The sequence below is a fragment of the Spermophilus citellus genome, assembly GCF_964194105.1.
Source record: "Spermophilus citellus genome assembly, chromosome: 6".
Lineage (NCBI taxonomy): Eukaryota > Metazoa > Chordata > Mammalia > Rodentia > Sciuridae > Spermophilus > Spermophilus citellus.
The window spans coordinates 131,056,428-131,066,271 of record NC_138187.1 but is presented as its reverse complement, the minus strand read 5'-3'; the positions used below and the strand labels follow the sequence as shown (position 1 = coordinate 131,066,271).

General features: G+C 45.0%; 1 pseudogene across 1 annotated transcript; it reads right to left on the bottom strand.

Annotated features, from left to right (window-relative positions):
- Window positions 1-5,686: 5,686 nt before the first annotated feature.
- Window positions 5,687-6,169, bottom strand: LOC308651299 (mitochondrial inner membrane protease subunit 1-like; annotated as a pseudogene). Its single transcript has one exon. The product of its transcript is annotated as a mitochondrial inner membrane protease subunit 1-like (transcript).
- Between the last annotated feature and the right edge of the window lie 3,675 nt (window positions 6,170-9,844).

The window sequence follows — 9,844 nt, the reverse complement described above, 5'->3', positions numbered from 1 at the left end:
GCCTGGGTGCAGAGAAGGACATAGGTGTGAGCCCTTCGCCATTCACAGGAGCTGACGGGTGACATCAGCCACCACCAAGGTGGGGGTTGGTGGGTGTATCAGTCAGCTTTGCATCACTGTGACCAAAATACCTGGTAAGAACACGTTACAGGAGGGTAAGTTTATTTGGGCTCACGGTTCACAGGTTCAGTCCATGGTCAGCCAAGTCCGTTGCTCTAGGCCTAAGGTTTGACAGTACACCATGGCACAAAGGGGTGGCAGAGGGAAGCTGATCAGGAAAAAGTGGCCAGGAAGCAGAGAGAGAGAGAGAAAGAGAGAGAGAGGAGGGAAGAAGGAGCTGCAGGGAAGAGGCACCCTCCTAGGGCACACCCCCAGTGACCCACCTCCTTCAACCAAGTCCCACCTGCCTACAGTTACCACCCAGTTAGTCCATTCAAACTAGGATGGGCTGGTTAGATCACAGCTCTCACAATTCAATCAATTCGCCTCCAAACATTCCTGCACATCAACCCAGGAACTTTTGGGGGACACTTCACATCCAAACCTTAATAGTGTGTGCCCAGCAATGCCTGCTCCATCTGGTTTCCACGTCTTTATTCCCCCCCCACACACACACACACACATACTTCTTTAAAACGTGCATCGAACTCTAAGCTCATGGAGGTTGTTGGGGGAAACCATGACATGAAATTCTAAACTGAAAGTAGCAATCGCAGGGACACACACGTGACTAAGCAGCTCCCAGTCAATAATGTGCCAGAGCCAGCTCGTCAGCATACGGGAGCTGACTGTGAATGTTCGGGAGCTTGGCAACTCAGTTGTGAATTCCACACATGCCGGTATTAAAAATTAAAATATATCCATGGACACATAATTGCATTCCAAAACAAAAGTAGAAACAATCCAAAACCCATCTTTTCCTAGTTTCTTTACTCTAGTTCATATCTTCTGTGACCTGGGGGGTCATTAGGTCCATGGAATCTGTGGGGTGCCAAAGCCATACAATGGTGTGCTGTGGCAGATTGCCTACTCGAAGCTCTGACGTTATGGTGGGACTGTGAAATTGAGAACTCAAACCACAGAAATGGAAAAACCATACTTCAGGGCTCCTTCCCCCCAGGGAACCAGATATTAAACACCAACAAACCCCAGACCATTTGGAGCCCCGAGAAGGAATAAATGAACGATGACTTAATAGAGAAATTCTTTGTGGCTAATTTACTCTTGGCCTTACAGGCTTAAAAGGTAGCCTGCATAAACCCTGTGAAATTGCAACAAATCTCCATATATTTAAAAGCAGACACCATCCCATCTGCTGGGCATCAGTCCACTCCCCTGGTCCTCCTGCCTCCTGCCACCCACCTAGCCACTGAGCCCAGGTGCGGAGCTTAGAGACAGGCGGTGTAGAAGCTGATTTTTAAATAGGCCTCTCCCCCTTGCCCACTTCCCAGGGGTTCTGTGCCAATCAATTGGCATTAATAAGATAAACTAATTGGGGGTGTCCTGAATCACAGGCCGAGTTCTCAGCTGCTGCCTCTTGGCTTCCGGCCCAACTCCTGCTGATCCCGATGGCCAGCAGGAATTAAGGGCAGGCGTTGGGGGTAGGACAGACTAGAAAGACAAGAACCTGGGGTTCAGGGTCCCAGGCCTGCAGCACAGGGCCATAAAGTGGAGGTGAAGACCCCCTCTCCTTTCTCCATCCTGATGGGTCTCCATCCAGTGCAGAAGAAGGGAACCTCCTCACCTATTTGGACCTACAGTTTTCTTGGCAGAGTGAGATCGTCACACACAGGAGGTAGAAAGGACTCTCAGAAAAACAGGATTCACATTTTTTGCTAGCGCACCAAGATACAGGGTCTGACAAAGGAGTTTACACATTTGCTCTTGTGTAAGGGAAAGCGTCAGCAAGACCATTTGGAGGCAGAAATGTTGCAATGGATGGGACATTTCAGTGGTTTATGGAAAACAATAAGAAAGGCCATCGTAAATCTCGCCTCACCCAGAAAATCAGTGGCTGCCATGTTAGAAATCTGTGGTTGCTACAGGAAGGCAACTATTTCATTTGGCTGTATTTCAATAGCGGGCAGATTAATTCTGTCTTATATGTTTATTTCTCTAGGAAATAATTCTAGCAAAGTCACGTCCATTTTACCCATAAGAAGGAAAAAAGAAAGACATTCATTTTCAGACTCTGGGGACAGTCAGACCTCCTATATTTCTTTCCTTTGATCTGTTCATTTATTTATATATTCAGTGATACCTGATCAAAATCTGTTTCCTTCATTTAGGCTGTATTCATTCCTCAAGGAGGCATTTCTTATAAGATGCTTTTAGATGTTCTCATGCCTGTCTTAAACTACAAATACTGGCGAAATCCTTTGATCAGCACCCAGCACATCACCGCACACAGGAAGTACTTCACTCTGTGAATAGTTGTGCAGATTGGGCACTGCAAAACTCCAGGTGATACCAGTTATAAGGTCATCCAATGCCGTTCTATAGAACTTTCTGTGATGATCGCAATGTTCTTCTATCTGGGATATCCAATGCAGTAGCCACGAGGCACATGTGGCTCTTGTGTACTTGAAATGTGCTTAGTGTGATTGAAAGACCTGGATTTCTCATTTTTGTTAATGTAAATTTAAATCACCATGAATGGACTGTATGGTCTGTGTCCATAATAACTCCATTCTCATTCACTTGTCCACTCAAAAAATATTTATGGAGCTTCAGTTACAAGCAGTGTACTGTGCTAGGCCCTATGGGTACACAGAGTACAACCCTCCCTAGTGAGGAAATTTCCAGGCAAGACACTCAGTGAGCTGAGGGCAAAGGGGAGAGCACCTACTGTGTGCACTGCTACCCTGGGGGAGGGCTGGGTCTAATAGATGAGAGGCTTTCTTTACGTGAGAGAGTTTAATCTGGGTCTTGATCTAGAATCATGCCACAAAGAGAAGGTAGGTGAAGAGGGCTCAGAAGGAAAGATTATTGAGGGGTCTTAACCAGGGGTCTATGGTAAAAAGCTGTCTTGGTGGTTGGTAGTGCACAGAACTCTCAAGACTGTTAACACAAGCAAGTTTGCAAGACAGACTGCAAAAGGAAAGTCTCTTCTGTTTTTCTAAATCCCATGATTCCCATCTGGGGAGGGACAGGGGTCTGAAGCAACCTGCAGAGGTGATCTGTCCTCAGAGGCCTCCAGAAAACCACACTTCTATATATTTAGAAAGAGGGAGAGAGGGAAAGAGGCAGAGATAGAAAGTTTACAGTTGGGCTTCTCTTCTTGCTGGTTGCCTCATTGGAGGGAGGAGAGAGAGAAATGTTTACTCTTAATACTATTGTTAATAACCTGGTATAGACCTTCCACTGGGGTAGAGAAAGACTCCAGAAGCCCTACTTCCTCTAACACATTTATGCAGGTGAATTTGAGTGTGGTCTCTCAAGGTGGAACTATGCCCTGTATGAAAGGAGCACCGGGTGTTCTGCCCTGGGCCTTGCTCTCGGGGCAGGGCTGGGGCCGATGCCTGGGCCTAGAGTCCAGGCTGGGGTAATGGCTGTTCAGAGCGCCCTCTCCGTTTATTCATCACCCAGTCTCAACCAGACATGGCATTTTGCCTGATGGTGGTGGAAGGCCAACCCCACATGCCTTGGGGAGGACTCTGCCCAGAAGCTAGAGGCTTGTGTTTGGCAAGTAACCTCATGAACTCAGCTCTGCGGCTGGCCCTCAGCAGTGGTGGGCAAGAGGCAAATACCAAGGAGTGTTCCCCCACCCACCTCTTCAAAGCAGGAAATGAAAAAGCAGTTGGAAAGAGACTCTCCAGCCTGGAACTACATGAGTCCTTGCTTTCCCTTGGTACTCCCCAGGATGTGGGGCCGAAGAGACTAGGTACTTAAGAATGTGCCAGGTGGGGAAGTGGTAAGGGGCCTCCAACCTGCCATTGCTCTGGGCCTCCAGCAACTGTGGGTTGGCTAGAAGAGAGCAGGGTCAGAGCCCAGGCTCTTGGTTCCCTCCCTCCTTCCCTGAATTCTATGTACAAGTTTGGGAACATGATTTTCCCTCCTGGCCCAAGAAGAGGGTATGAAAAACTGAGGGAGAGAGACCAGGGAGTCTTCCAGGGGAACTGGTGGAGGAAATCTTGGCCTTCCTGGCCTCCTTCATTGCAAGGGACCTAGATTGCCAGAACTTTCTAACATTTGCATCCTCTGAACATGCTGCCAGCTTCCTTTGCTCTGCCCTCATCCATGCGCCTGCTGTAGCTCAGCTTGGCTGTCTATCACTTTGTTCCTGTTCTTCCTCGTGATGCCAGGACTTCTGTCCTTCAGCACTTGTGGCACAGTGGGCCAGTGAAGGGTGGGGTGCAGTGGAGAAGAGGCACACTCTGGGACCTCTGAGGTCTTCGCTTAAACCCCAGTCCCCCATGTACCTTCTACAAAGTTAGGGAGCAGTCCCCAAACCACTCTCAGGTCAGTGATTTGCTGGAGGGACTCAGAACTCACTGTGCTCAATGGTTATGGTTTATTAGAGCAAAAGGATCCCAATTAACATCAGCCAAGAGGAGAGAAAGGTGTGCAGAGCCCAGAAGAGTTCCCTGTATGGACAGAGTTCCCGGTAGAGACATCTCTGAATTATCCTGTGGACAGTGTGTGATGACATGCCCAGAATATTGTCAACCAGGAAAGCTCTCCTGAGCCTCAGTGTCAGAGTTTTTACAAGGGGTCAGTCATGGAGGCACAGACGATCACTCATAGGGCAGACCTGAGCTTCTGGCCCCTCTGGAGGTTGAGCCGATTTGCACCCAAAAACCTCATCATGGGTCACATTGTTAGCACTGACTATCTGCAGGTGGACACACTCTTAGCAGGCAGGACTTTCCAAGGGCTCAGAGGTCACTTCTTAGGAACCAAGGGCCAAAGTCTGACTTTCTCAGTTAATCCTTTCCCACATCCAGCAGTGTGATGTTATGACATTGCGTAATGTTGTGACTCTTACTGGCTGCCCTAGTTCCTCCTCTGTAAGTTGGGGGCAATAATTCCTACCTGGCTGGTGGGGTGTTTGTCATTGTAGCTTTTTTTTTTGGTGAGGATCAAGTAACACAAGATATGTGAAGGGTCTGGTGTATGAAAGGGTTCAACAAAAATTATCTCCCTCCTAATCTTTTTCTCCATTTTTGTTTTGTTTTGGTTTTCCTACCATATTGGGGATTGAACCCAGGGGCACATCTACCACTACATCCCCAGCCCTGTTTTTTGTTGTTGTTGTTGTTGTTGTTTGGTTTGTTTTTGTTTGTTTGTTTTTGTTTTTGTTTTTGTTTTTGTTTTTGTTTTTGTTTGTTTGTTTGTTTGAGACAAAGTATCACTAAGTTGTCCAGATTGGCCTCAAACTTGCCATCCTCCAGCCTCAGCCTCCAAGGGAATTACAGGTGTGTTTCCAGCCATTTTCCCTCCTCACCTTACTCTGTCTCATCTCCTAAACTAGCTCAGAGCACTGTGCCCTCTTTCTTCTTCCCATCCCTTATCCTAACTTGCTTTTATTTTGTCTCCCAGAAAAGGAAAGTACTCTACATGTTGTTACTAATTTGCATTTTCTGGTTTTAAATAGCAAGCAGTTTACTGATAAGTACATAGTTTCAACTGAAGTAATAAATTCACTTGAATGCGACAACAATCATGTCAAAAGAATAAATGCCTCCTAACTATCAGAAAATTTGTGGTGACTCGGGCTATCATATAGATATCCAAAATCACTCAGAGGACAAGTCTTAAAGAAGATTCGTCCTCTTATTAGTCCATATAGAATAGGTTCACATACTACCTGGAATCTGTAGAATCCTGTAGATGATTTCAACCAAATATGATCTGCACTTAACATGGCCTTTAAAAAAATCTAATGTTGGGTGGTGAGGCTTTTGTTTCCTTTCAAAGCAATTACTCTTACAAATATTTGATTTTGGATCATTTGAGCTTTTTGCAATCATAATGTCACCCCTTTGGATACCATAAACATGACAGCTAAGATTTTTCTGCAAATTCAATATCTGAATTGTAAATTCTGGCTCCATTGATGGTCCAGGATGCATTACAACACCACCAATGTATTCAAAATCATAATGGGCAATACAGTCATCCTGAATAGGACAGCTCACAAGTCAAAGGTTCTTCCCAAAACACACATAATTCTAGCAGCCTCAGCTACTGTAGGACTTAGGTCTGTTCTATAATAGGTTCAATTTTAGGGTAGTTTCATGGCCTCTAGGGAGAAAAAAAAAAGACAGCATATCTCAAAGCATATGTGGGCGATTTATGGTTTCAGGATTCTTCTGACCCTAAAAAACCCAGAAGACCTTCACCCAAATGCTCAGGTGGGTCTTTCTCACCCCTTAAGTTCCTCTTAATTACATTTTCTCTTTAAAAGATTTGTGTGTACATTATCATCTTTAAAAAGAAACATTATACTTCTCCACTGCATGCATGATTATTCATTTACTCATTGCCCTCTTCATGGGCTGCATTGAGCATCCTGTGCTTACCCATCTCTGTGGCTTATACCTGTGTGTCTGCAGGCCAGATTCTCAGAGGTGGTGCTTATGGATTCATTAAAAGTCTTGATGGTTCTGCCAAATTGTTCTCCCAAAAGGCCAAACCAGGTTAACTCTCTGCCTATAATGCATGAGTCGGCCTCACTCCCTGCACCTCCTGGGGACCATGTGGAAGAAGATGGCTTAGAGGGTGTAACAGGCACTGCTGAGGCCCTGCCCTGCCCCTCAGCATTCAGCATACCTGTCCATGTCCCGGACACAGGAGTAGAACAACTTGGAGGAGGACTCATATTTGCCCACCAGGCAGCCCCCTCCTCTGAGCCAGAAAGTTCTGTGACTCTGGATGTCAAGGCCAATGAAGCTCTTGTTCCTTCACCCTGGGGGTTTCTGAGGGGTTTCTGCTCTTCTCAGGCCCAGATTTAATTTCTTTACACCAGGACCCTGAAACTTGAGTTCCAGTTCAGTTCCAATCACCAAACTACCACGTGATCTTTCACTACTCTGGGCCTCAGTTTTTCTTTGCTGTTGAAAAACAAAAATAAAAGAAGGGAAGGGGTACTGGGCAATAACTAACACTTGATAACAGACTATTTTTGTTTACAAAGTGCCTTATTTCATTGATTCTCACTTTAACCTCATTTTACAGATAAGAAAAAGAAGTTACACGGGCTGCCCAAGTTCACTGTTTGCTAGAACTTTCCTAGCAAAACGTGTTTTCCTTCAACTTGACCATATTGGAATATTCTAGTATTTGTAAATCTAAAAAAAATTTAGGGCCTATCTTAAAATAGCAAAGCAATTTTAAGTAGGCACTTTAGACACATCTGGGCTTCAAATTGTTACTTGGGCAGGTTTTTTGAGCATTGATTTTTTTCCCATCTAGAATAACAATGGTTAACATTTATTGAGTTTATCCTTGTTATAGGGCAAACCTTGTCCTACATGAATTATTTCATTTTTTCTTACAACTGCCCTGTAAGGTACTATAATTATCCCCATTTTGCAGATGAAGAAACTGAAACATCAGGTCAGTGGGTGTGGAAGAACCAGTAGAAAACTGGAACACATCAAAAAGCTTCAGAAGAGCTCCTTCAAGAAAGTGAAATCAGTAGAATACCTGATGGATCTGAATGTATTGTCATAGACGATCAATGGACAACTTAAACTTAAACTATAGGTACTGTACATAAAAACAAATTAAAAAATGGCAAATATTAACTCCAGGAAAAACAAAAAGATTTCAGGAAACTAAATGATCAGTTGTGAATGGGATTTAAGCGGTCATAATAGATACTAATTCTGATATAACCAACACCAAGATGTGACTAAATTGGGAGGCAAGGAGAGGGAAGAAAAAAGAGTTAATGTAAGGTCAAGGGGAAGGCGAAAGATGAAAGATTGTCCTTCATGGGATGAAATCAAGAGTCAGTTCCCAAACAGAAAAAGCAAGAAGTAGCAATACAGCATATTATTTAGAGATATGGAGGCCATAGCCATAAAAACAGCTCAAAAGAATGGAAAGGGATAACTTCTGGAGAAAACATGGGGAAAATGTACTTTGTAAAAAATCTTGTAGAATGATGGGACCTGGATTCATGTATGTGTTTGTAGAGCTTTGATAATAGTTTAAAAAGCAATAAAAGGAAAATAAATAAATTGCCCAAGGTTACCCAGATCTGATATGGTAGAGACAGAATTGTAGGGTACTTCTGGAGTTGATGGCACAGCCGCCATGCAATACCACCTATAACGGATCTCCTCCTAGCACTAGAAGCAGCTGACCTACAACAGGTGCTTAGGAAGGGAGATTTGTTTTCTTTATTCCATGGATCCACTTTCAGTAAGGAGAAGCCCTACCCTAGATCCAGACCTGAGGTGCCCTGGTGCTTTTAAGTGTCTTTCTGTCTTTTTAAACGTTTTCCAAATGATCCTCCAGTGTCCAGGTCCTGCCAGGACCAGGAGTGGCATCTGGACAGTGACCCCAGTTTCCAAATTCTTCCCTTCATTCCTTGGACATTCCCTGGACATTCCTTCCTGCCCCCCTTGGTTGGGGTTGACCAGTTTCTTGAGAAACTCCAGAATGGATACAATGGGGTTGTTCTGCTCCAGGGTATACTGTTTCATTCACAGGATTGTAAATCAGGTACGAGGGTGCTGCTGAGATGCTGATTTTGAGTGACTCAAATTGTACAGACAGGCGCGCTGCAGAAAATATTTGCCCAAAGTCTCTGATACCAGAAGCAGTTTTGCTTTCAGGTCCTGCCATGTCAGCCCTCCTCCCCTTCCCTTCCGATAGTCTTTGCCCAAATACCTGCAATGTAGGTTTCAAATAATCTAATCAAAGAGAAGAACATTTTGTCAGTTACCTGGATGATTCATCTATCATTAGTAGTCATGTTTGCCTTCTGCGAGTATTTACTGAGCATCTACAATGTGCTGAGGGGGATAATATAGAGAACAAGATGCATTCTTCTATTCAGAATTTACAAACTGGAGAAGGAGACAGAGAGGCAGCCAGGTGGTCCCTAGATAAGAGCTGTTTGAGCACAGAGGCAGGGGAGTGCAGCGCTGCTTTGGAGGGGGCCTCAGATGGGACAGTAGTTTGGATGGGGAGCTGAACTAGAAGTTCTTCCAAGACTAAGATTCTGATTCCCCAGTTGGGATCTTTCCACTGTTTCAGGTGGTAACTCTAAGCCGGGGTCTCTATGCTTGCACATTAGCCCTGGCCTAATGGATTCTTCAAGTCAAAGCTAGAAGCGTCCTGGGACAATCATGCAATCAATTTTTTATGGCTCCTTTGAAGAAATCCAGGAGAAGTGTCTTGCTCATGTGACAGTTACAGAGAGAGGACTGACATCTGAATCTTTGGTTTTCAAAGATTCTTTTGGCTTTTTCCATCCTAACTCAAATCTGGGACAGGGGTCTGAGTCTCCCTAGGGTGGGTAAAACCTCCCATTTAAAAAAGAAGATTCCAAGACTACCAGCAGTAGTCACAGCCCCAACTCCCCATCCAGCAACTCTTGGAGGGCTACGGGGAGTTGATTTCAGAGGCACTCGACCACTAAGCCACATCTCCAGCCCTATTTTGCATTTTCATTAGAGATAGGGTCTCACTGAGTTGCTTTAAACTCGCCATCCTCTTGCCTCAACCTCCCAACCGCTGGGATTACAGATGTGAGCCATTGCGCCCGATTCAGATGCAGCAACTCTTAATCAAGAAACATTCCTGGGGCGTCTACCTTAAGCAAGTCTCTGTGCTACACCCTGGGAACACGATCTGTCCAACAAATTCCTGCCCGCAAGGAGCCACC